Source organism: Anas platyrhynchos, chromosome 3, assembly GCF_047663525.1.
Source record: "Anas platyrhynchos isolate ZD024472 breed Pekin duck chromosome 3, IASCAAS_PekinDuck_T2T, whole genome shotgun sequence".
NCBI lineage: Eukaryota > Metazoa > Chordata > Aves > Anseriformes > Anatidae > Anas > Anas platyrhynchos.
In genome coordinates this window covers 26,872,989-26,898,552 of record NC_092589.1, presented here as the reverse complement: position 1 = coordinate 26,898,552, position 25,564 = coordinate 26,872,989, and the positions used below count along the sequence as shown (strand labels likewise).

At 48.3% G+C, this 25,564-nt stretch overlaps 1 long non-coding RNA gene across 1 annotated transcript in view; it reads left to right on the top strand.

The window, feature by feature from the left end:
- The window catches only part of LOC113843132 (uncharacterized), a 31,719-nt gene extending 9,315 nt beyond the window's left edge, over window positions 1-22,404 (top strand). Inside the window, exon 3 of the long non-coding RNA XR_003496167.3 lies at window positions 12,299-22,404. This is a non-coding gene — a long non-coding RNA (uncharacterized lncRNA). The remainder of the gene's footprint in view (window positions 1-12,298) is intronic.
- Window positions 22,405-25,564: the final 3,160 nt, after the last annotated feature.

Sequence of the window (25,564 nt, the reverse complement as noted above, 5' to 3'; positions counted from 1 at the left end):
TCCCAGAATGGCACATTCTGGGGCACCGCAGTCGAGCTGGAAACAGCCAGTCAGCTCTGAACTGCCTTTATATATGTATTTATGTCTCCTGTGCTGAGTTCCCTCCGTAGCCACAGTAGTGCAGCCATTCAGAGCACATTTCCACGGTGCTTTCAGTTTTCATGCTCACTTTTGCAAATTGCTTCCAATATATCACAAAAAATGAACCAAGCCTGTCTTCAGTTAGTGATGGATGTACCTTAAAATATTCAAAGTACTCTAAAAGTTCTGATATCTTTGGTCTGATCCTTAGCCAAACTATGTCTAGCCTTGTTTCAGCCTTTGTTTTATTCAGACACTAGTGGCAAAAACATCTGTAGACTTTCACTTCAACATTTGTTTAGCTACCACCATCTGCCATAAACAGGTCTTCAATCTTACCAAGGTCAGCAGGTGGGGAAAAAGACTGGGGCATAGTCTTTTACAGGATTTAGAAACAGGGGTCATTTGTGTCACTGAACAGTGGTGGCATATTTCTTGGTGTGTCTGCACCTGTCTCCACGCTGACGTGGGCCCCAGCGGTGCTGAACAGCTAATGGCTGCGGTGTCCCTCCAGGCTGGGGAGTGGTGGCGTTGCTTTCCCCTGGGAGAAACCTCAGGGGCGAATTTTTATGCTGATGGAAAGGGCTGGGAAGGCTACTCTACAAAACAGCATGGAGTTACAGACCTTGATTCTCTGTACGAGGTGTCAGGCACGTGGCCAGGTGGACAGTTTGGAGTGTGGGGAGCTGAGAGGGATGCTCAGTACCAGAGTTTCTGCTGAAGGGGTCAATAAGCCCACTGTCGTGAGGGTGCCTTTCACGGCATGCCTGGAAAGCATTGCTGAATGTAATGCTGTATTGACACTCCAGCGAATCGATTTCTCTGAATGCCATGCCATACAGATGAGACGCCTTTGTCAGCCAGTTTGGGTCAAGCCTATCATCAGACCTATAGCTTGTGGGAGATGAGTGCGATGGATGAAGTCATCAGGAAAGTCAAAAGGTCTTGAGTCCTTTGGGGGAGAGGTCTATGTGCAGGAGGAACAACGTATTCAGAATAAATCAGTAAATCAAAGATGCCAGCCCTGGGCAGATGTGTCTCTGTGCTGACCCTGGTGCTGTGCAGGAGCAGAGCAGAGCGAGGTTTGGCTGGGTGCCTGTGGGAGCTTTCATGCCCTAGGTTTGAAATGTACAGTCACTGCTGGGGCAGTGGAGAAGAATAAGCATGCAGTGCAGCATGCCTTTGCTCCCCTCACCTGGAGGACAAAAGCCTGCAGTCAGAAGGATTTTTCAAAGTAGTGTGACAGGCAGGCAGAAAAAAAAGAAGGGGATTGCTGTGTCGCAGCTATTTGTTGCATGTAAGCATATCTCTTTTTGCTGTGTTCAGATTCCATTTTCCTCAGGCCTCCCTCTGATTTCTTTATATCAGCAGATGTGCAATGGGTTCGTTAGTGTGTTCAAGAGGGAGATTTTGACTACTGCATCTGAGTAACATGCCTTCAGTCACGTATGACGGCCTGCTCACTCCGGTAAGGGACATCACTGCTTCTACAGGCGTGAGGAGGTCCCCAGTCCTCATGCCAGCACTGCCAGCCAGCATTGTGGTTTTCCCCTTTCCCTTTGTTTTTTCCCATTTCAGTCCAAGGATTTGTGAGATATTGGACAGGCTGGAGGTTCCTGTCTCTGCGGCTTGGACAAGAGAAGGAACAGGACTCATCTGGCTCAGAAACTCAGGATATTAATGACAGGTTGGTAGGCTCCCCAGTGGGGCATGCTGACCACTGCATGTACCAAAACAACTTTGGTTGCTTTTTCTGGCGTGGTATTTCAGCTCTGTGCCTTAACATGTTTGCATGGTAAGTGAGACAGGGACAGCATTTTGGAAAGTGAGAATGCAGAGATATGTGGAGATCATTGCTGTGAGAGTTCGCTTGTAGAGCTGGAAAATTAAATGAGGAGAGTATAATGAGAGTATGAAGAGTGATTTAGGAGTGTAGATGCAGCAAGGCGCTATGGCTATGGATAGATAAATAGAGCACCAATATGGATTAAATTGCAGCGTAACAGTTCTGTGCACACACGTATTATAGGATTTTATAAGCCAGGGAAGCTTAGCCCTTATACTCAGGGCTAAACGTGGCACTCCTGTGGTGGGACTGCCTACTCTCACAGGCTGTGGTGCGTTTGTGACTTTTTAAAGATGGGAAAGTTTTAGATTTTGACAGAAGCTAATCTGTTTGTAGCTCCTGGACCCTTGTGTGGGAACAGACGAAACAAAGTGAGGAGCTGAGGAGAGTCTGGAAAGTCCAGAGAGGGGAGAGTGGGAGCAGGAGGTGGGAGGTGTCCATGGGCCTACATGGCGGTGAGGAGCAGCTCTGGGAAATGGGAGAGAAGCCACGAGGTTGTGGTGAGGTGACGTGGAGAAGGTGCACTGAGGCTGGGCAGGGGACCCTCCAATGGTCCTTCTCTGTACCAGGGGTTGCTGCTGGTCTGGGTCGTGTCCCCATGACCTTCAGCAGCATGGGTCATTACCACTGCCTCCCTGTCCATGCCATACGGCCTGGCTTACTTCTGGAGGGAGGCTGCCTAAGGCTGAGGAGGGATCTTCTCCACATAATTTGAAGTTTCAGTGTTGTTTAGAGCACTGTGTGAACAAGGGATTTGTAGCGGGATGAGCCGGTGCTGTTTCATGCTATTAATACCAGTGACATTGTAATTTTTGTTGCTGTAAAGGTGCCCAGAGCATAGGGTGGGCCCCCTTAGAATTAGAGACAATATATATATATATTTAATACTGAACAAATGTGTTTTCCAGCAAGCAATCTTTGCTTCTGTTGCCATGGTCTGTCCTCCTCACAGGAAAGCATTCACTTCGGAAAGACTCGGCAGCCCTGCAGAGTGGGAAGGGCTGCTCACAAAAAAAGACAAAAAAAAAATAAATGTAAAAAGCTGCTGCTAGAAGTAAGAGCTAGACTAATGTGGAGATGAAAGCATTTATGCAGAGCAGAGGTGGAGATTATTGGATCTGTGGAGTGGGCGGAAGTGTCCTAATGAATGAACAGAATGATGCTGGGCTGTCTCGAATAACAAAAAGGGAAGGAGGGTGTTAGGATTTGATAGTACAGACTTGGAAAAAATGAGAAGCTGAGAAGAGAAGGAAATCATGGCTAATTTAAACTGCCTTGGAGAAGCAGGTGGGAGGAAGACCTTGAACATTTGCTATACTATGATTTGAAAGTAAGGAAATGGAAAAACAAGGCTTGGAAGGCAGAACAGGGGAGGGCTCTTCTCCCTCTCTCTCTCTAAAATGAACAATGCCAATTTTTATGGAGAACATTTGTGATATTATGAGAAAATACAGAGCTCCTGGAATGAACTGTCCTAAGGGATGGGCTGAGGAAAGTGGATGAAGCCAGTGGCTCCCAGAAATATGACGATGATATGATGAGTCAGAGACACTTTCAGTTGCATTGAAATATTTACTCTTTGTTTGCCTGGATTCTCAAAGCCCATGTCAAAAAAGGAGGGCAACCCTTCTTTGACAGGTTACAGTTATGCTATCAGGTAGGTGGTGCATTAAGGGGGATAAATAGCAGCCAAAGGACTTTATCAGCTCTTCCTGCTGTTACTTGTTTTGGACCAAACTCTTATTGACTTGGTTGGGTGTGCTCTGGGGTGACTGAGCAGGGAGCCTGGATGCCTTTCCCCAGTGTGTCTGTGCTTCCTTTTACTCCATGCTTAACATGGCAGAGGTGACAACTTCATTATGCAAGTTGCATGGGAGTGTGGCATCATGCCCCTCTTGCAAAGGTTTGTATCTCAAATTTTGTACAAAGAGAGAGAGAGAGATCCAGGAAAAATAGGTGCAAGCAGCCAATACAATCAGTTTCAATATGTTCTCCTCTTCTCAAAAAAAAAAAAAAAAAGAGAGAGAGAGAGAGAGAGAGAGAGAGAACAACTCTCCAAAATAATCAAAGCTGTTAAATAACACCTACTCTGTGCAGAGGAAGTATGGCGTGATGGGACTGTAGGACAATTCCAAGGAAAACACTCGGACTGGTTTGGCCTGTAACAATGAACTGAACTGAAGGAAATGGGATGGTGCAGTATATATAGGCTGTGCTAGCAGGGAGCAGGGGAAGCAGGACCTGTTGGAGGTGCCTGGCTGGTCATGGGGTGCTGTGGTGGCTCGGGGGACGATGGGCACGTTGTGCCTCTTCTGGGCTCACTGATTCACCCTCTCCCAGAGAGCATCTCCCAGCAGCCAAGTCCAGCCTAGGGCATGCAAGCAGAGTGCCGTGACTAAGGAGCCAGTTCATGTTGATCAATCAAATCAAAGCCATTGCAAAGAGGGAAGAATTTTGATTTCATCTGCAAGGGTAAATACATCTCGTATTTTTTTTCTTTGCCCTTTGCCTTACCAAATATTACCTGCTGATATTAGACAAATAATCAGTATTTCTGAAACACTGTTCATGATCCCAATACCAGCACTGAATAAAGATGTAGCACTACGTATGTAAAGGCTTTCAAGCATGGCATACAAAAGTGAACTGAAGAAATCCTGTAGCTGACGAGTCCCATGTTCTGCTTCTACCTTTCCCAAGCAGCACCAATATCCCTGTTCCTAACAGGGCTGGCCCACTCAGCCACATCCCACTTCCAGGGGTATACAGACCTTCAGATGTCTTCAGATGTCTGCTCAACAACATTAGCATTTCACAGCCCGGACTAGAGTCCAGCATGGCCCAAGGCACAGTGGAGGGAAGGTAAGCAGCCTGCTTGCCTCAGGCAGCTGGAGGGAGAGTGCTGATCATGTTGGGCCAAGTTACAACCCCTGCTGCAGTGTTGAAGCTCTGCAGCAGTCATGTAGAGAGACGTCATACGTACCTAGGCTGTGGGATGATGCTTGCCACTTCCATGAAGAGGTACTGTTTGAAAAGAGGGTGGTATTTGGCCTGTATGCTTTATATCAGCTGTGCATGCCGGATGGCAGGAGGGGAGGGCTTCCACTGTGGCAGACATTTTATATGTGAAAAGAGATGTAATGAAGCTCCCTAAGTTCACAGTCATTTTCTCATAGTTTACATGGAACAGGAGGTGAAAAATGTAGATTTGATTAATGTTGCTGGATCTGTTCTGAAAAAGATTTCTTTCTTATGTCTTTGTCCTTATGTGAGGAGACATTTTAGGTCCTGTGTTTCTTTTCTCTACCTCTGCAGATGAAACATATCTTTCCCTCCTGTAGTCTGTATGCCAAAGCATTTGTAGATGATGTCCATGTGCCCTCAGTCATCCCCAGCCCCTAGCACTGCTGCTCCTGCCTATGGCTGTGCACGGGGCAGCCCTGCTCCCCCCAGCCAGCCCCTGTGCAGTGCTCAGTGCTGCCTCGGGATGTGTGGTGGGGAAGGGAGCATTTATAGGCACTGACATAGGGATGAGGCAGTCTTTCCCCCAGTTTGTCACTGCTTGCAGGGAGCAGGGCAAGGACATGGTGCTGGGAGAGCTGGCATGGTGCCCTGGTGGGTGTCCAGGATGCAGGGGGCGAGATCCTGATGAAGACAGGAGCAGGATGGGAGGAACAGCCGAAACGCCAAATGCTGATGGCCTTATTTTGGTCAATATCCCGCTGAAGTCAACGGGATATCGCTCCAGGAAAAACTGGATAAGGATCTCGGGATTTGGCAGTGGGAGAGGCTCTATCTTCTTGCTGTTTACTCCCCAGCCCTCGCCTGCTGTTGGTGACTTCATGATCATTTCCAGAGCCTGCAGTAATGATGTCAGACCCGGGGGACTCAGGCTTCAGGTGGGAAATTAGCAGCAGGAGCAGATGAACGCTTTAATAAACAAAGTTCCCGTTTTCATGCAAATGCCTCTAGAAATAAGGAATGAGGGGAGTGAAAAATACGGAAATTTATGGTATAGAAGCAATGCTGTTTGGAAACAGACTTTTTATGAGTTTTCCAAGAGGTGCCAGCTGCTCTTTAATGTTTTCATTTAAGAGTTTTATGTATGAAAGCTCTAGCTTGTGTAAACAGGGAGGCTGAGAAAGTTGTGAGGATTGTTGTTAATGGTGAACCTGGAAGGCTGGGGATTTGGCTCAGACAGGACTGCGAGTATTGGTATTTGTGCAGAGCGGAGGTTTTTAGCACAGCTGGACGATGTCCCTGTTGTTCTCCGAGCACTTCGCCCGTACCCCTCGCTCTCATGACCACCACTAAGAGCTCCCATGTCCCTCCATCCTCCACAGGCCGTGGAGAAGGTGGTCCTTCATCCTTCTGGGCTGAAGGGACAGCCTGCAGCTGGGGCAGCTCGATGCCAGCACCTCCCGGGGAGGCTCCCTCCCAGGAGCAGGCCCAGGCGAAGGGGCGGCCATGTTGCCCCGTCCCTCTGGCCTGCTTCTGTCCCCCTCAGCACCGTGCGCTGCAGGGCTCCCTGCCTTCACCGACATCCATCACCCATCCCTATTTGTTAATCTGCTATTTTAGGGAGTGCCTATTGTGCGCTCCAATTCATGTAATTGCATTATTTGGCTGGAGAGAGTGCTGGGGCCCATGCCACAAATAGCTTCATGCGCGTTCTGCTGGTGGGCTCCCTTTGTTTGGCAAATTAGCTCTCTATGGGTGAAATGCATGGCACCATATTTAAAAAAAAAAAAAAAAAAGTCACATAACTGAGGCCAGCACACATAAAGCAGGCAGCTGCGCACAGAACATTTCTCAACAAGGACCTGAGCAATGATCCTGAGCTGCTCTCCATTTTGCTCTCATGTTTTTATGCAGCAGCTTTCTGTTTGCTCATCTACAGGAATACTCTGCATCTAGCCTGTCTGTTTTTGAAAAGGTGACTGTTGATGACAGCTAAGATAACAAGAGGGTGTTTTTTTATTTTTTTCCTTCATGAGAACGCCTCCGGTTCTATTAATAAAATCCTGAATCTGACTAGTCCTTCTGAGAACTCCCGGCCTCTCCTCACCCATTCAAAACTGTATTTTTAAGCTGTTGTAGGTGGATTGTCGACAATGGTTGTTATGCAAACTCTGAGCACTGGCTTCAGGAGCTTCTTGGAAACCTGCAATGAGTAATCTTTATGTTTCTGCCAGGTCTACAAGGAGGGAGGGACTGCAGTTTTGCTGCAGATAGGTTGACAAAATAAGTGTCAATTCATGACAAACTAACTGCCAAAAATATTCACATCAAACCTTGGAAACAATTAGAGAACATGATGAGAGAACATCCCTGCGACTGAAGATCCCACTGAGTACAGAGACCCTCGCCAGTAAACTGAAACTTTTTTTTCACTTTGGGTCAGTAAAAATGATCAGACTCTTTGTTCTCTGGAGTTGCCTGTAAGGTTGTTTGTTTGTTTGTTTTGTATGCTCATAGCCAGTGGCTGTACTTGAAAGGGTATGTTTGTTTCTTCAGCTTTTGTGTGAAGTCAGCATCGGTCACATGAGAGCTTGATGAACATCATGAGGTTGTAGAGGTGCAAGATGGCCATCAACATCGGAGGAACTTTGGTCACTATTAACTTGGATTGCCAGCTCTCCTGAACAAGGAGTTAAAGAAACAGTTTCCTGATACCAGTGCTGTTCCTCCTTGCTACAAATGGGGTGGGAGGCTCCTGCACATGGACCACGTTTCTCTCCCAGTGCAGGCAAGGCACGCAGATGTGTCTCCCAAGCCTGGCAGCTGTCAGTGCTCATGAAGTAAATGGAGAGATGCCAGAAAGGCTCAGGGAAGCATGTGTTGAGCTGGTAGAATCCCTTCATGTGCAGTGAGTAATTGTAGTTTCCTCCCTGATCTCAGCTCTGTTGCCATCCTCATCCCTGTGGGCTTCAGATATCGAGCTGAGTGATACAGGGAGAAGAGGGCTTTTTGGGGAAGGGGGCCCACACCAACATGAATATACCCCTCCTGAGCTGCTGTGCTTTTGGGTGGATTCCCATATGGCACCGTTTGCTATTTGACCCAGAGCTGTAACATTCTACGCTGGCTGTAATCAGGGGTTTGGCTTGGTGATACCTGTTTCCTGACTGCGATGAGCAGCTCCTGCAACTGCAGAACATGCCTGCAGCAGATGGGGTGGAGGAGGCAGCACAGCCCGGTGCGCTCCTGTGGGCCATGCTGCTGCTCCTGCTCTGAGACGTGGGGCAAGACTGAGCCAGGTCACCTCGGAGCTTGTAACAGCATCAACCAAGGTGACACAGTCTTCTCAGCTGACTACCAAGGTGTGGAGCTCCTCATATTGCTCCTCCTGCATAGGCCAGGAGACAATTTTGTCCTAAGCCGTTAGTCCTGCAGGAGGAGGTCAGCAACACTTCCCTCCTCTTTCTGTGCAGAGAAGTAAGACCATTTTGATCTCTGAGAGATTTCTTGTAAGAGCAGTACAGCAAGCCTCACAGGCAGCTGAGGACTTGTGAGGCACTGCCAAGAGCCACGTGGGATGTGACGGGGCGATGCTGCACGCCTTCTGCTGCTGTTCTCTATAAAGCGCCCTGTGCTGTTGTTGGGCGTCACACCCAAGTACCCATAACAAGCCACATCTTTGCATCATGCTGGTAGTCACAAGCTGGTAATACCCAGCAGTCCACCAGCTGGAAAGCCCCATCTCTGTGCAGTGTTGCTTTTTACTACGCTGTAGCTCATAGATCTTCAGATGGCAATCCACCCTGTGAATCTGTGTTTTCTAATGCCACGAGTCTCTGCTCTTGCCAGTCTGCTAGTTCCATCGCTCCTGCCTCCAGTGAGTCAACAGCCATCTGTGCACACTGAAAATCAAATAACTTCTGGGTTAAGAGGGCTTTTTGTCATTTATAATGAATCCCTCTGCGTCACCCTATGTGGTACCTACTGACGTCCAAGATTAAATCAAGAGAAAAGAGTGCGATCTGAAGCCACCCACAGCAGCCTGGTATCACCTTTCCGTCTCAGCTGCACTTCGGCAGGCTAGCTGAAACAAGGCAGTTTTCTCTGTGCTTGGTGCCAAACACTATTCTTACTGAAGCAGAGGGAAGTTTTGTTTTTCCCTAAATAGGAATGATTTGGCCTTCGGTGGTGCTCAACTGGAAAGAATCCAATGCTTTTCTGATCTTGTCAGAATGGCTGAGATGATCATAAATCAGAAGGGCTGCTCCAGAAATATTTTCCCTGGGCTTGATTCTCTGTCCCACCATGCTGGTATAATGAAAAGAAAAATTGAGCCCACCAATGGTTTAATTTTGCAGATAACCACTCTGTTTCCAGGCAATCTTTGTGATTAATTTTTCTCACAGTCTGTCTTTTTTCAGTTTGTCTCATAGGGCCATTCAGGGTTGGTTTTTTTTTTTTTTTTCCTTTCTTTCTTTCTTTTTTTTTTTTTTTCCTCCTCTCCCCTTCCATATGGGGAAGAATAAAGTGAAGAAACAACATTTTCAGAGAAGAAAGACTTGGAAAGAGCTGTTGTTTTCTGGGAGTCTGCTACAGCTGTTAATTTGTGGAAAACCTCAGTGGAAAGTAAGCAATATGGCAGCATCACTTTACACGAGAATTTGGCAATGGCTTTGCTCCAAACTGTGGCTGATTTAGGTTCTTGGCTTGCACAGCCAAAGCTTCATGTAGTGTCATGCTTTTTTATAGATAATGTTGATGCAGCTGTGGAAGGCTATGATGTTCTTTTTTTTCTTTTCTTTTTTTTTTTTTTTTTTTTTTTTTTAACGTGGAATTGTCGTCATTCAATCAAGCTTAAGTATCGTGGAGCTGTGATGTTGTTTGTCTTTGCTTGTTAGATGTTGGCGGGTGAGTCCAGGATGGGCTGAGATGTTGTTTGGGAAAGAAGAAAAGGCTCCCTCCCTTCCTCCTTGCCTTCTCCGCAGAAATACACACAGACCAAAACTTCCATCCAAAAAGGCAGGAACGCTGAGAAAAATTGGAGCTGGACTCGAATGCTGTGGGCTGGGTCCCCTCTGCCTCTCCAAAGCACGCACGCTCTCCTCTTCCTGTAGACTTTGTTCCTCTCCAGCATCTGTCATGCATAGTTGGTGGCATACCAAGATTTTGAATACTGTACCGAGTGCAATAACCTCTTTTTTCTTGGATGGACATTTTGTTTGCGGAGAATACAGCATGGTGCTCAGCTGTCTGGGCAGAAATGAACATTGAATGAAATGAAATTTTCTGCTATGTGACATCTATTAGATCCGAGATAAGTTTTCCAGTAGAAATGTCCAATTATTTAAACCTCTCTAGTAGATGAAAGAGCTTTTGACAATCTGTTTTGCTGAAAAGCCCTGCAATTCATTTGGCGTAGATTAGATGACCTATTAGAAATTAGAAAAGGGGAAAGGGTTTCTAATTAATGTCAGACCAGCTGTTAACTTGGGGAGTATCGCTAAGTGGTAGCAGCACAAGACAACTCCTTCAGCTATTTATGTGGTGACGATTCATGTGTGCATTGTAACGTGTGCCTGCAGCCTTCTGTGCGGCGTGTTGCACAAACACGTAGCTGTGCCTGGTTGTGGGGACCAGAAACTCGAGTTCCCCACAGCAGGTAACATATCAGCATCCCCTGAACATGCTGCTTCTCAGAAGCTCTGCCTCCTTTTATGAATGGGTAAGCCCCATGTTTTTCCAGTGCTGTCTTGTCACGTAATGACTGACTCACTCACCTCCTTATCTCTGGGCCATATGACTTACTTTGATTGTATCTTCCTTGCCAACTTGGCTAGATACCGTGTTTCTTTCCCTGAGGGTGACTTAGGGCAGAATCCTTGAATCCTTAAGAGTTTCCCGTAGCATCTGGAAAGAAGAGGAAAACCAGAGATGGGCCAGAAAGAGGCAGGCAGAGAAAGATGAAAGAATTTGGGGGCGAGAAGCGTTCACTTTTGGAATGAAGCTTCCTTCTAGTTGGCCTAAGGCGGAGCAATTTACACTTTCTGGCAACATGCGGGATGGCCCAGCCCCTGCTCCTAGGAGTAAACATTTCAAAGGTGCCTGCAGGGCCCCCTATTTATGCTTTTATAAGCTACTTAGCGACCTTTGAGGCTCAGGCTACATCCCCGTTGCCTGTAGCAGGGTTAGCTTTAAGTGTGGTGGTGTCTTGTGGAGATACCTGAGCCCAGCTGAGGAAGGTCTGCTGCTAGAAGTAGTTTACCCACAGCAGTGCATATGTCGCAGCGCTGGACCTGTCTGCTGCGATACCTTGTCCTGTGCCAACTCCTCTTTAAAGCATCTGTGCATCGAAGGCGTTCACTGCAACCCTGCCTCCTCTGCAGCCTCCCGCTGAGGCTCAAGGACATAAGTGCCAGTCACAGCAGAGCATGGTGTTTGGGAGCTGGAGCCACCTCAGTGCTTTGAAAGCTTTGTGTATGGCTGAACCCACATTCCCCGTTAGCCCTGCTAAATACTTTCCTGTTTTCCTCTCTCCCCTTGAACTCACACCGCAGTTTTAACCAAGTATCGTGTTTTGCTTTTAATGACAGAGCAAAGGTGCCAAAATATTTCAGTAGCTCCCCTAGGAACATCTGCAACTTCTTTAGCTAGTATTTTCACAGCTGGCCAGAACTTTGTTATTTTTGAATGCTAATGGTACCGAATCTGGGATCCTAAAGGAGAACAATGGCTAATTTCCTTGCATCGGAATTTAGAAGTTACAAAAATCTACACTAGCAGCTTTGAATAAATGCCCAGGTCAGAGCAAAAGGGGAGTTTGTCCTCTGAAAGACAAACTCGCTAAACTCCAGGCAGAGCTTAGACTGGCCCTCAGACATAGGACAAAATTGGTGTTTGGAGCCACCAGGATCAAAACTTACAGACAGTTCAGCTGGCAGAGCTACTGCTGCTGAGATTCATGCAGCCCGCGTGACAGGATCTCCATCTGATCACTGCCTCCAGTGTGGTTTCTGTCATCTTCGATGGAAATGGGAAGAGTAAAATCTTGCAGCTCTAACATGGGAATGCGCTCCTGGAACAGGAATTAGGTCTGGGATTTTGAACTTCCACCCAGCAAAATTTCCATGGACTTTTAATTGCAGCTGTGATTTATTACCTGCTGGCTGTGCTTAGTTGGTCTAAAAGTGAAAATCAGCCGAACGTGTTTAATCAGTGTATCGATCTGTCACTTGTACTCTCTGTGCTGTACCTCTTCACTCCCTACACTGATCTAGCAAAGTGTGATAATACATATAGATATATATATATATATGCTGGAAGTGTTCCAGTTTTATTTAACCACTAGTAAATCTATTACAACCAAAGACGCTCTAGACTCGGCTCTTTACCCAATTGTTTTTTTTCCTACAGAGGTATTACCTTGGACTTCTGCTGGTGTGGAGCCCTTCCTCTGCTCTGAGCACTGCACGGTGGGGCACTGCTTGTGCATCCACAGCTGCACCCTGACCCCCGGTGAGTAGCAGACTGTACCCTGCTTCCCGAGGGGAGGCAGGCCTGCAGCCGTGACCTGAACAAATATGAGAGTGGCGCTTGCAGGCTGAGAAGCAGAGGAGCACGTCAGGCCGCACGTTTCCTCAGGATGTCTCATCTCAGCAGCGGTGTCTTCTGCTGACGATACGGGCGGGCTGCAAAGTGCCACCGCCTGTGTCTGCGTTCGGAGAAGTCCCCGTGATGGTCCACCTTCTGGGGCAGACAGAGCTGCCATGTGAAGGATATGGGCAGCGTAGGACAGTGTTACGTGCTGCTTCCTGGAGGCGGAAGATACTGCTTCCCGACGGCATCGCTTCCCAAACTCCGTATCTGCAGATGGCCCCGTGCCAGTGCTTCGGAGCACTGATTAGATCTGAATGTGAGACTTCCCACAATTCAGGGGAAACTGCGAGGTGGAGCAGGGCCTGGGGTTCCTGCTCAGGCTCGTTCCTGACATGCGCAGGTATCCCTAGCAAGCTGCTGCTGCTGGCTGAGGGACCCCTATCCCCTCGCCTGCACTGGGCCCACAAAATCGTAATTCCCTCAGATGCAGTAGGATTTCTTTCCGTGTACCTGTGAGTGGGAGGAGGATATGGCTTGTCACTTTTTTTTTTCCCACTCTCACGCCAATTTTGGTGCAATATAACGGGCCTGCCCTGTCAAACTCAGAGGGAGTTTTGCCATTAATTGCAACTCAAGCAGGGATATTGCTGAACGTGATAAAATCCAACAGAAATCTTTAAAACTCCCCAGATCACCGCCTTTGCTGCAGTTAATTTTCTGTCCATGACTTTTCGACAAAATCCTATACAGCTAAAACATGCAATTCAAGAAGCCTTACTGCCTTGACCTAAGCGCTAAGGCATTGCACAAGCTGCCTGCCAGATACCACAGCCCCCGCCGTTACCGACAGGTAATTAGGTCACCACTTGTGAACTTTTGACACGCACAGACTTACGGCCTGATAACGTGGATGCCCTCAAGCAAGTCAGGGCAATCGGCTTATCGTCATGAATCTAAGGAGCATTGAACTCTAAACAGTCATTTAGAGTAAGATGGCTTCAGTCCCCGGTGCTTTAATCCTACCCGAAGGCACACAACTTGTCTGGGGGATGTCTTGCTGGAGATGCCTGAGGGAACCGAGGGAGCAGCTGTGCTGTTGCAGGATCATGCATGGGCGCTCGCTTGGGTCTGCATGGACACGTCTGCAGAGCCTGTTTTGCACGGGCTTTAGCATATCAGGAGACATTTATATCTCTGTGCCACAACGAGCCCTCAGAGGCAAGGCAGGACCGTGACAGAAGATGGTGGCTAAGGACCAAGCCTGGCAGAGCTGTGGTTCCAGGTGTGCGTGAGAGCCTCTGTGGGAGGTGTCCTAAAAATGTCTGCTGTCATCTTTCGTAAGTGGAAAATGCCGGAGATGATCAGCTCACCTCCCTCTCACCTTGCTTTATTTGTGTATTCTGCATATTTTTTTCCTCGTCCTGCATCTCGGGGCACTTTCCCATCGGCTCACGCTGTTATGTCACTCTCCAGTGGGTGAACTCAGTCCGACCAGGAAACACTGAAGGAAAATGAGATGCAGATGTGCTAACTGCATTCATATTCCCCTTCACTGCAGTTGCTGCTGGAGAGCTTGGACTGCTGCTTTGACTTTGTTCCTCCGCGGAGCGCGCTCGCATTAAAATGTCAATCTTATCTGCGTTTCAGTTCAGCGTGCCTGCCCCTGCGGAACAGATTGTTCAATGCACTTACATCCTCCCCAGTCGCCCTCCAAGGGGATGACTCAGTCTGTAACACAGCACATCTGCTTGGGACTACAGAGGACACTGGAACCTAGCAGGGGCTTGGATCTGCCGCTCAGTTATGTCATGTCTGAGCATCGCCTGTTTGTGCGTTTTCAGAAAGCCCAGATAAAAGAATATGAAAGGAGAAGAGTAAAAAAAAAAAAAAAAAAGGTTTTCTCCATAAATTAATAGTGACCTCAAAGCTCCCATGCTGGAAAAATTGCTATGTGATGCAATGCCAGTAAAATAGAAGCAACTGCCACTTCACAGAAAAAGCAGTTATATTTCTGATTAATTGCTGTGTTTTTTGAGGTTTCAGTAAAAATGGCTGCTGATTATTTCTGAAACTTATGATGACTGTCTTAGTGCATAACCCCTTCTTAACATCAATTTGGCAAACAGAAAAGGAAATATATCATACGATATTCCGCTTGTAGGGCCAAGTTCTGTCATCTATCTGCTCGCAAAGCCTCTGTTGACTGCCTTGGGATTTCTCCTTGCAGAATGATGGCAGGACATGATCCAGACCCAATATAAATGTAACATATGAACCAGTATATCTTCAGATGGAGAAAACGTGTGTGGAATTTCCCTGTGCTATCTTGTGCATGCTTTATAGGGCAACTACATCCACAGTTATTGAAAAGAAGCACAGACGTCTGTGGTTAGACATCAATGACTTGTGGGAGGGAAAAGAGGGAAACTGGAAGACTTAGAATTTGTGCTTGATTGGTTTACTGAGAAATACAAGGCGAGAGAAATGAAAACAGTTCAGAATAGCAATGTAAAGAGGGGAAATTGGCATTGCTGGCAACACTGATGAAATGTAATGTCCTTGCCAGGAGAGTATAAATTATGGGTTTCCTGATAGAAAATGTTGATGAGGCCAGTAGGGGGGAGAGTCTGAGGAAAATGTATGCCTGTGGAAACTGATTTTTATTTTGGTGATGACTGAAAATAGCCATGAAGCCTGGAACTTGTAAACCTGGGAATCCTGAAATTAATAACTTTTAAGAGTTAACTGTTGGAGAGTGCCATCCCCACGAGGACCGTTATTTGCTTTTCAGGTTTTGCATATCCTTGCCTATTTTAAGTGCTCAGACTCACTGCTGCCCGTATAGCATCCTGTGAAGCAGTGGTTATCCAAGATAGCAGCCTTCATTTAAACAGCAATCGAGGTGGCTGCAGGAAGTGCTGGTGGCGACGGGGTGTTTGCTTAGTGGCTCTGCTTTGTGTAGGTTTTATGTTGCACACATCTCTGCACCACCTGATTTACGCCTGCCTTAGGTGTGCTGTGTGCCACCTCCATCTGTCCTGTGCTGTTTTTTTCTAGTGCTCTCTTTGCAGGAAGAAATGTATACAATATAGTACTGTGCTTCTGTAGAGTTTCTTGCTTAAATCTATATCATGGGACACATTGAAGCTCTGGAGGTCTCCTGTCCAAACCCCTGCTCAAAGCAAGTCTAGCTTTACAGTGAGACCACACTTTCCAGGGCCTTGCTCAGGCACACTCTGAATATCTCCAAAGATGGAGATTTCAAAGTTTCCCTGGGCTGTAGGCTTGCTTCATCAAGCAGGATGATCCTTCTTTATAACATTCAGTGCTTGGTGCTGATCCAGATTTGAGGCCTTTACAACAGAGGATGCTATTTATCGCCTTTGGGGCAGGCTTTGGCTGCTTGAGTAGAAGCAGATGAAGGAAGGTTTTCTTGGCCTGACAGCAAACCTCAGTGTCAGCCCCAAGAAACTTGATCTAAAGAGTTTTCCACAAAGGCGAGCCTCGGGCTACCTGGCAGAAAGAAAGAGGCTCCTGCGGGGAATGGTTCAGAGCACCTCTGTGAAGCTCCTCCTTTGAAATGCCCTCCAGAAGCACTTGTCTATCCTCAGCGATAACAGAAGAGGCACAGGAAGATCAGCTTCCCCTCTGCTTCCTCTGTGCACCAACCAGCGAGCCACCCACCACTAAGCCTGAAATTTGCTCCCTTTTTCTCTTCATCTGGACGGAAAGGGCAAGGGGGAGAAAGGTGCTGTTTAAGAGCAACATTTCAACAGCTTGGCTTTGTATACAATAATAATGCTGCTGAGTCACCAGCCCTTCAGCTCCTCATCCTGTGCACGGGTTGTGACCGTCCTTCAGCGGACTCTGGAATTTGTTGAGAAGGCGCAGTATTTGCAAGCAGCCACTGCTTTGCATTGCCTGGGAGCTGAAAAGTCTCTGTTTTACCAGGTATCCCCCCAGCAAAATAGCAAACCAAACCTGCTGCTGTTGCACTTGGTGGCTCTTCTCTTCAAACGCAGTCCTGCTGATGGCGAGATCTGTGCTTAGTGTTCCTGGCAGATAGGGCAGGGCCCCCTGTCTACTCATTTTGGAGGAAAAAATAATTTGTGATGGCAAGATGGTCGTTTGCTCTATGGCGGGATTTGATGCTGTAGTGAAATACCACAAGGTGCTGTCCTGGTGAGTCCCTTTCCGACTGCTAGGGCAGCAGTGTCCCCTCGGCCCGGTGCTCCCCTTCCACGGCACTTCTGGCCTGGCTTCCCGAGAGAAGGAGGCCTGTGGGGTCTTGTTTTGCATGAGTGTTGGAGAAAGTCCCTGACAAAGATCTTTCAGCTGTTGGCAGCTCTCAATCAAATTTGTTAGCAGGGTGGAGATCTCGGCAACTTTATGTTCTTACAAGTTTAGTGAAAATAAACAGCCAGGTAAAGAGGAGACAAGGCCTCGTTGATAATTCCTGCTGTGGGAAAGGCAGGAGCTGCTATCTCGCTACGCATCTGGATGGGAGACACAAAGCTCCAGGGTTTTCCCTGGCTGTGGAGCTATTTGTTTATTTCCCCGGTCCAAGTCAAGGCAAAGCACTGTGCAGTGAGACGAGGAGCTCAGGGGGCTGGTTTCACATCTGCCTTAAAGATGGCTGTGCTGTAAATGCCGTGCTCGGTTCGCAGGCTGCCTTCTCGCTAGGCCCCTTTGGATTTCTTCACTGTCCTCTGCGGAAAGGGCCTGTTCTTGAAGTGTGTGCATATCTCCCTTCTGGCTTCTGGCAAACAAGTTTTCTTCTTCTTTTTTTTTTTTTTAAACAGAGCACAAATGATTACCCAGAGTCAACTGTCTCTGGCCTCCTGTCTGCAGAATCTCTTTTATGAAGTAAATGTTTATGCTTTCAGACTCCCTCTAGGCCTGTATAATCATTCAGCACATGGCTGCAGGATAAATCTGTTCTTGCAGTTAGCAAAGGAGTAAATGCATTCTCCAAAATCCTCAACGAAACCACGAGAATTGGAGGGACACCAAACCAAAACATTCTTTTCATTTAGGCTGTTAGAGCTGCTGGGAAACTGGATACTTTGCAGAGGAATTGGCTTTTTTTTTTTTTTTTTTTTTTTTTTCCCCTTCACTGCTTTTTTTTTTTCCTTGAAGTCTGTAGCAATGGAATGAGTGAATTATTTCCTGGGGCAGCTGCTGTGTAACATCCAATACTTTATTCTTTGAGCTTGCAAAAATAAATGCGTCAAGAGGAGGAAAGTGGCAAGCTGCTTGGGGTTCCAGAGGAGCAGGCAGCTCTGGAGATTTCACCTCTGTTTTTGTGGCATGTGCTAGGTATGTCCCTCATCTCTTTCAGCTTCTGCAGGCGCCACCTGCCCCTTGTTCTTCTTCAAGAAATAGACGAAGTAAATCTGAGACACGGGGCCTCCAGGGAGTGCCTGGGGAAGGAGCGAAATAGCGGGCAGTAGGAAGAGAGAGACCCTCGTACCTCTTCAAGGGATGGAGATGGAAGATTGAAAAAAGCCTCACATGTCTGAGCAGCTGGTGCAGGCTGCCAGCCATCGTGCCTTACTGGTGACACATGCCTCCATCAGCAGACGTCCCCGCATGAGTTAAAGGAACAAAAAAAGAAGTGTGCTACAAGTGCCTGAGCCCAGTCCCTCCCGGTGCTGGCTGTGGGGCCAGCTGGCAGGCCTTCCCCCTCAAACTGTGCTTACGCTGCAGAGGCACCCGGCTATTTTCTGAAGGGTTAAATTTGCTGTGGGTCTCCCCTGGAGAGCTTCCTCTGCAGATGGAGGAAGGCTTTGATCTCTGCTTCCCAGGACCCCCTTCCTGCCCTGCTTTCCTTCATCGTTAGTTTTACTGCCCTGCTTCACTGCTCCGGGGGGCTGCCTGGGACCAGCAGGGTCCCACGCCGCGGTGCAGCCTGCCCTGTGCCTCCGGGAGCGGCATGCAGCCTCCTCCACCTCCTCTGCTCCCTCCTCGCAGGCTGAGGCAAGGCTGTGCAGCTCCTGGAAACCCCCATGGCCGTGCTGAGTCACACTGTCCGAGGACATAGCTGGTCCTCTGTCTATCTAGCTGGTCTGGATCAATGCTATCACAGGGACTTTGGGCATCTGCGAGCAGCACGAAGCCGTGTGCTGCAGCTGTTGCATTTCAAAGGAGCACTTACGGACCACGTTTCTCTGCTCCTTGAAATATTAGAGGGGTCTTCGCTATTTCATACATTTAATGCAAATAAATAAATAAATAAATGATTCTCTCCTTCTTCATCTTACAGGTAGGTGTGGCAGAACACAAGCTTGGGGCTATCTTTTGGGGTTTGAGGAGGAAAGCATTTATCATTGGGTGTCTGTCATCTGTCCTGTGCCTTTATAAAGTCCCCAGTATACCCTGATTGGGACCTTTTGGGGTATAAAGATGAGTGCTACCAACACATTGCCATGTAAACCCAATCCAGAGGCCCCAGCAGTGTGTGGGGCAGCAGCAGGGCACACACTGCACAGTGATTTCCATAGTGTGTGAAGACACCCCCTTCCCCCCTTTATTTTTCAGCTTCTCTCTTCCCACCTGTGAAATGACACCTTTTTGTCTTCGGAAAAGGCTTTAGATACACTGAGGAGCAGTGCTTTCTTCTCTTGTGTTTCTGTACCTGAATAATTTCTGGGTTGGCAGGTGTCAAGTGGTATTTTGTATTGTCTGTGGAGGCTGGGAAGAGAGAGAAGGATATCATTTGGGGAACAGGTGACCTGTGTCTGGCCTTCTAAGATCCTTTCTCAGAGCACATTAACAAAATGCACAGACAGAAACTTCCTGGCCAGTATATTTGCTTCCTTATAGCAATATATTAAGTGAAGTGCTTTGGAGAAGGAAAATACAGAAATGAAAGAAAGAAAAAAAAAAAAAGATGAAATCAATAAATTAGTATCATATTAATAAGTAATCACTTCATCCGCTGAATGAAGGTTTAGACAAACATTCGACAGGAAAGGAGGGTGCCTGGGAAGGAAAGCAGTGCTGGAATTAAGTGTAACCAGATGAGAAGTGCCATTATCTTTCCGAACAACGTGCACACATCTCCAGCGATAGTCCAAAATGTTGTCACTTACCGTAACACTAGCACAGTTGTTGGGGACACTGCTTTGGCAAGCTGTAGGCTTCTTTATTTATGAGAGGGCAATTTATTATGTTATGGGAAGGGTATGCAATGAGACGTGCACATTTCTTAAATTAAGAAAGTCCTTTTTTAGTCCTGAAGTGGGTGGAACTCAAAAAGGCAGACATGGAAAATCTCTGCTTATGTGCAACATCCTGACAAGCCATGCAGAGGACACAAAATGTCGGGGTGCCTCACCCCAGACCTGGCACTGCTTTGCTGTGTGACCTTGGGTAAGTCACTTGCTGTCACTGTCCTTTTGTCTCCTCCATAAGTGGGATAAACTATGCTGGAGCAGATGTTAGTGTGCTAAACGCAGGACCCAGAAGTCACTGTCACAAGGAAAATACCATGATATTACAAGGAGGTGACCTTCTCCAGCAGTTCAGTGATGGTCCTTGAAGTGACAAGGAGGAGAAATAATAAAAAGGGCAAGGTTGGGAGTGGAAGACCAAAGCCCTACCAAGATCACCGTCATCATATTGGCACGGGCAGCTGTCCCATGGGGCTGGCTTGGGGGTTAAGTCCGCTGGGTCAGCATCCTGGGCTGGTGGGCTTCCTAATTGTGGCCTGAGCCTCTCCGTGCTATCCAGCTGTCCTCCACAGACACTGCTGCTGCTCCTGAGCACAGCACTGCCCCAGATGTACCGGCTGGTGAGAGTCTCGTCCTAAATCAATCTTCAAAACAAAGCTAGTACGCCAGAGACCCCAGCGCATTCGCTGAAAGTAATAGTTTTCAAATGCTTCCATAAAATGTCACAGCTGGAGCTTGAAAAGGCATTTTATGGCTTGGTGTGTCGCTTTACAAGCAAAGAGCAGGAATGAATGTACGCCGTGTATGGATGTGCTTGTAAGAGCGGGGAAATCTGGGTGTGTGGATCGTGATCCTGTGTGGAAGTGCGTGAAGCAAACCGAGCGTGTCCTTGGGAATTAGAGTAAAAATAACCCATGACCTTTCTCTAATGAGCTGTGTGAAAGGTTGGTAGTGATGGCCAACACACTGCGCTTGTCATAACAGCATCTCGCAGCCTGTTTCACAGCGGGACTCACAGCAGGAGCTCCCTCGTCCTGATTTCTCCATCCATTTCCAGAACAGCATTCGTTCTGTGCTGAGTCCTTTAACTGCACCCATCATCACGGCTGCAAATTGCTTTCTGCGATATCTGAGTGCTCGTGGCATCCCCAGGCTCGTTGTCTCCCCGTGTATAACATGTCCCATCTGATATCCTTGTCTTCTCTTGCCTTTCACACGATTAACCCGGGACTTACAGTCCCAGGGCCATGCATAAAGACGTGTGTGCCACCACGAGCTTCAGTGTGCAGCAGTGTGCTGAGCATCGCCAGGGGGCTGGAGGCTGGAGGGTTACAAAACGCTGTGTGGCCATCCAGTAAGTCCCAACAGCGAGCAGTGCTGCACAGCGTCTTTCTCAGAGGCAGCTGTGTTCTCCTGGAGTGTCTAATACAGGGTAGTGATGAGCATCTGACCCACTTCCACATGTCAGGCAAATCACCTCCAATATTTCAGGCCAGTGTGAGTGAAGAAAATCTGCGCAGTCCTTATGAGGCCACTGTGCTGGCACACCATCACTAATAACAGACTTTTTACCTGAAATGCCAGTGCCTACTTGGTTTTCATTCCTGGTAATCATGTTTTTCTCCCCTCCACTCTCCGCAGAGGTGGTATTTCATAACTGCGAGAGCTGCAATAACTACGAGGCCTCTGGCTTTAAAGGAAATGTTTTGTGCAGCGGGGAAATGCCCTCCAGTTCCACAGAGAGCATGTATACCCATGTGAGAAGCAAAACAAGCACTCATTAAAGCTTTCTGCAGAAATTTGGGAAGTGGGCTTCTCTTTTTGTGTGTGTTTCTTTTCAAAGACTGATGAGGCTTAGCACAGAGAGGAATGGCCCGAGCAAGGGGCTTTTGTAGTTTGCTCAATGTGCCTGTGGGAGAGCGTGTGAGAAGAGGAAGGAAGAGCTCTCCTTCAGCTGCTGCAGAGCATGGGCTCTGCTCAAGCCCTCGGAGGTAGCCCCTATGCTTGTGGCCGGAGGAGAGAAGGATGGCCACTTCAGCATCTCCAGCGACGGCAGTTCTGCTGACGGTATTGCTAATCAGCTGTTTTTCAGCAACCTTAGCAAGTCAGCCTGTCAGAGGAGAGACATTTCTTCTGCTACGTAAGGGGCTGTGGTCTGCTCTCACGCCGCTCGGTTGTGCTGCTGAATGCTTATTAGGTATATTTGCACTGACAGTGCTAAATCTCTCCAGTTTGGGGGCAGCTTCATCTTCTGTCAGGCACTATTGGGTGATTCAGAGGATCCGTGCTGCCCCATGCAAGCTGTATATTGATCCAGGCCTGTGTTGCTTCCCCAGCTTTCCCTGCCACCCAAAACCCAAATCTTGTCTCTGCTGGTTGGGCTGCAGCACATGGTGTCAAGCACAAGGATATATCTGATAAAGCAGAGCTTATTAGGAAATCAAATCAAAGCAAAGCCATGCAGCAAATGTAGCCTGCCCTAGGTTTTCTGAAACCAAGTCCTGTCCTTGGTGTGGGAGCCTGCCTGATGCCTTCAGAAGGGTTTCAGACATCAGGTGCTCTGGCTGGTGCCCAGTTTGGACCCTGGTGCCACTGAGACCACCTCCTTCGTGGCCGTGCATCCCCCTGCTGCCAGCTTTGAGCTCCCCCCACGAGCTGGCCGTGTTCAGCCAACACGGCCGAGTTGTTCCTGCTCAGCTGAATCACAGCGTTTCGGCCTGCGAGCCGGGGCCATGTCTAGACAGTCAATTACTCTCTGCTCTCCTGTCTCTTAAGAAACTTTCAGTGCAAATGTCTTCTTTGACCTTGCATGTATAATTATTTATCTTCCCTATAAATAATGGATTTCTCAGTTGCTGCCTGGTGCTGATTCATTAATATTTTGTTACTTCCTTGAGTTCAAACACACTTGCAGTCTTTCCAATCTCCTCTCGTACTAAAGCCTTATTCCTTTGCATTCTTGCTAGCTCTTTTCCCGCAGCTGATACTCCCAAATTTGCTGTAATCCCACTCACTTTACCTGTAGATGCTCTGCTGACAATACCTGGGCTATCACGCCACCCCAGTTTAGTTCATGAAGAACAGGATGATTTGCAGTTTCCCCCGCTCAGCTCTGCAGACTCAGACAATCTCCTTTTCGTATTTGCCACCATCATACCAAGGCTGTTTTACGTAAGGGAAAACACTGTGTAGGGCTGCAGGGTGAGAGCAAACCCCGGGGACGAGCACACGTGTATGTCTGGGGAGCGGCGTCCCACGGAGCTCAGCGCAGCTCCATAAAGGCCCCCTCAGGCGCTCCTCTAATTGAGATGCTTAGTCTGGGTAATTAGTAAGGGTGCTAATCGTCCGTTTTTAAGATCTCATCTTTCTCACGTCGCAAATTGGTTGGTGCAGAGAGGAAAACGCAGAGGAACTGTAGGCCCGTCTCTGCAGAGAGCTCGCCGAGGAGACGGTGTTTGAGAAGTGCGGTAAATTCACCGTAACCTGCCCAACGCTTGGCCATGGGCCGTCCATCCCCGCCTGGCCGGGGGGAGCAGAGTGCCAGCGCTGCAGCTCTGTTTGAGGAAGCCAATACGGGGATGAAGAGGCGGAGGCAGAGATCTCACGGCCCCACACGCCGCACAGCTTCGCGGTGCCCCGCGTGCGATGCACCCCGGTGCCCGCAGCTGTTCACACCTGCTCACACCCTCCTCGCACCGCAGAAAGCAGGAAATTGGCTCCTGGTGGCTGTTTGCACTGCTGCCAGGGTGTTTTCCCGTTGATGGAGTATTGCAAAACGGCACAGCACCACGCTGCTCCCCTGGGATTTAAAAGAAGCTGCGTGCTTTTTCTTGGCTCCGCTAGGACCAGCAGGAGAGCAGTACGTAGAGCATCAGGGATGCCTGCCCTGCGATGCCAATGAGTTGAGGGAAATCCTGAGCTACTCCTCCTGGCAGGTTTTCCAGCAGCAGGCAGCCCTCCCTGCCCTGCCCCACAGCCTTGTCCCACACGCAGCCTGCCTCTGCTGTTGGCAGCCGCCTGGCCCGGCAGCTCACACCGTGGTGGGGGACAGGGAGCAATGAATGAGCTGCTCACGTGCACCGAGCCCTTAACCGTAAGTGCCAAGACAATGTTTTTTCAGGCTTTAAATTCATATACCTGCTACATTTTTGTCATTCTCCTTGACCACCCACCACACACACACACTAAAGCCCGTTCCCCTGCAAGCCCTGCCAATCCTTTTCTGTGCAGTGAGGGAAAGGCAGGACAGAGGTGCAAGGGGATGCAGCACCCTGCCAGTGCACAGACCATGGGTTCGATGTGGGACGTGAGAGCAGGACTGTACGTGCACCCCACTGCCATCCGGGCAGCCTGCTGCCTTGGGAAATCATCTTCATCTGGTGTCTGCAGCTGGCTGGCTGAAATGCTGATGTTTGCATTGTTTACAGGAGGCCCCGGTCACAGATTTCAATTTCCTCAGATTTAGGGTATTTTGGATCTGTGGTTTGGCCTCTTGTTCAGAGTCAGGGACTGGTTGTTTTAAGTGGAGAGAGGAGTTTACACGATAAATCCCATTTACACAGTGGTGGGAAGTAGCTGGATTCATCCAGTGCGTTTGCATAGCTGAGAACACAACACGCCTAGATTTCAAGAGCAGTTCATTCCATGAGCTACGGAATTTAAAGAGCACAATTTCCTACAGATGTGTCCCTTATTTGCTACAACCCCACTGAATCGAGCCCAGTTCCTCCACAATATTCCCTAAGGCTTCCTCCACCACTTGGTATTTTCATCTCCTTTCCCAGTCCCCACCTCCACCTGACTTCCAGTCAGACTAAGCCTTCTAGATGAATCCAAACTGTATTTTTTTTACAATTTTTGCAAATGGAGCGACAAGCAGTGGGTGCAGTAGGCTAACACGAGCTCCAGGTCAGGGGGAGAAGGAGGAAGGATGGGGGAGTCCACCCCTTCTGGAGCCGGTGCAGGGGTGATGTGCAAGCAGCAAAAATTCCCTCCCCAGAGCATCTGGGGAGGCCAGAGCACTGTAAATAAGCTCTGCATCCTGTGAGCGTCTTGGGCCCTTGCAGTGCCAGGAGACATCAGCCCTACCCTGTTAACGCCTGAGTTTGCTCCAGAGCAGATTTCATCAGTGCCACTGGATACGTCTTTCCTCTTTCAACAGGAGACACCCAAGTTAACCTAAACCCCCACAACTTCCATTAAGCAATGCTATCATATTAAAAGAAAACAAACTAATGGAAAAAAAGCCAAGTTCTGGCAGTTTGCATCATGATATGAAGACAGATTTCCAGGCAGTTATGTGCACAGGGTCTGCAGATCATTTCGGTGTGCAAGCCAATGCTGTCAAAGTGGGAGGTAACAGTGTCAAAGCTATTGATGATGGGAGCTGTGCTCACACAAAGGAGCAAATCCTTCCTGGTGCAGGTCCAGGTGCCACAGAAATGTTCCCCGCCTGTATCTCCTTCCCTCTACTTTGGACCAACTTGTTTTTTCCTTTCTGCTCCTGCAAACCACAGTGGGCTCATCCAAAAACCTGTCATCCGCTTTAACAAACGGGTGAAATAAACTTCCCAGCATCATCCTCGGCAACCTGCCACCGAGAAACTGCTGCAAGATATGACAAGACAAACACCGCCTTTAAATGCTACGTGAAGAGGAAATGAATGACGCCCACTTGGAAGAGGTGGCATCGGGGCCCTGTGGAGCTGATCTGCAGGTGTGCCCTGACCAAGGCTGGATGAGGTGCCACCATGATGTAAGGGTGTGCTCCCCTTGTGACCCTTAAGGGCTTGCTGGCCACACCAAGAGCCCCATCTTGGCTGTCCATATCAAAGCAGGATGAGTTGTATTGGCCTGGGCAGATAGCACCGGTGGGGCACTCCAGAAGATGCGGAGACATCGTCAGGGC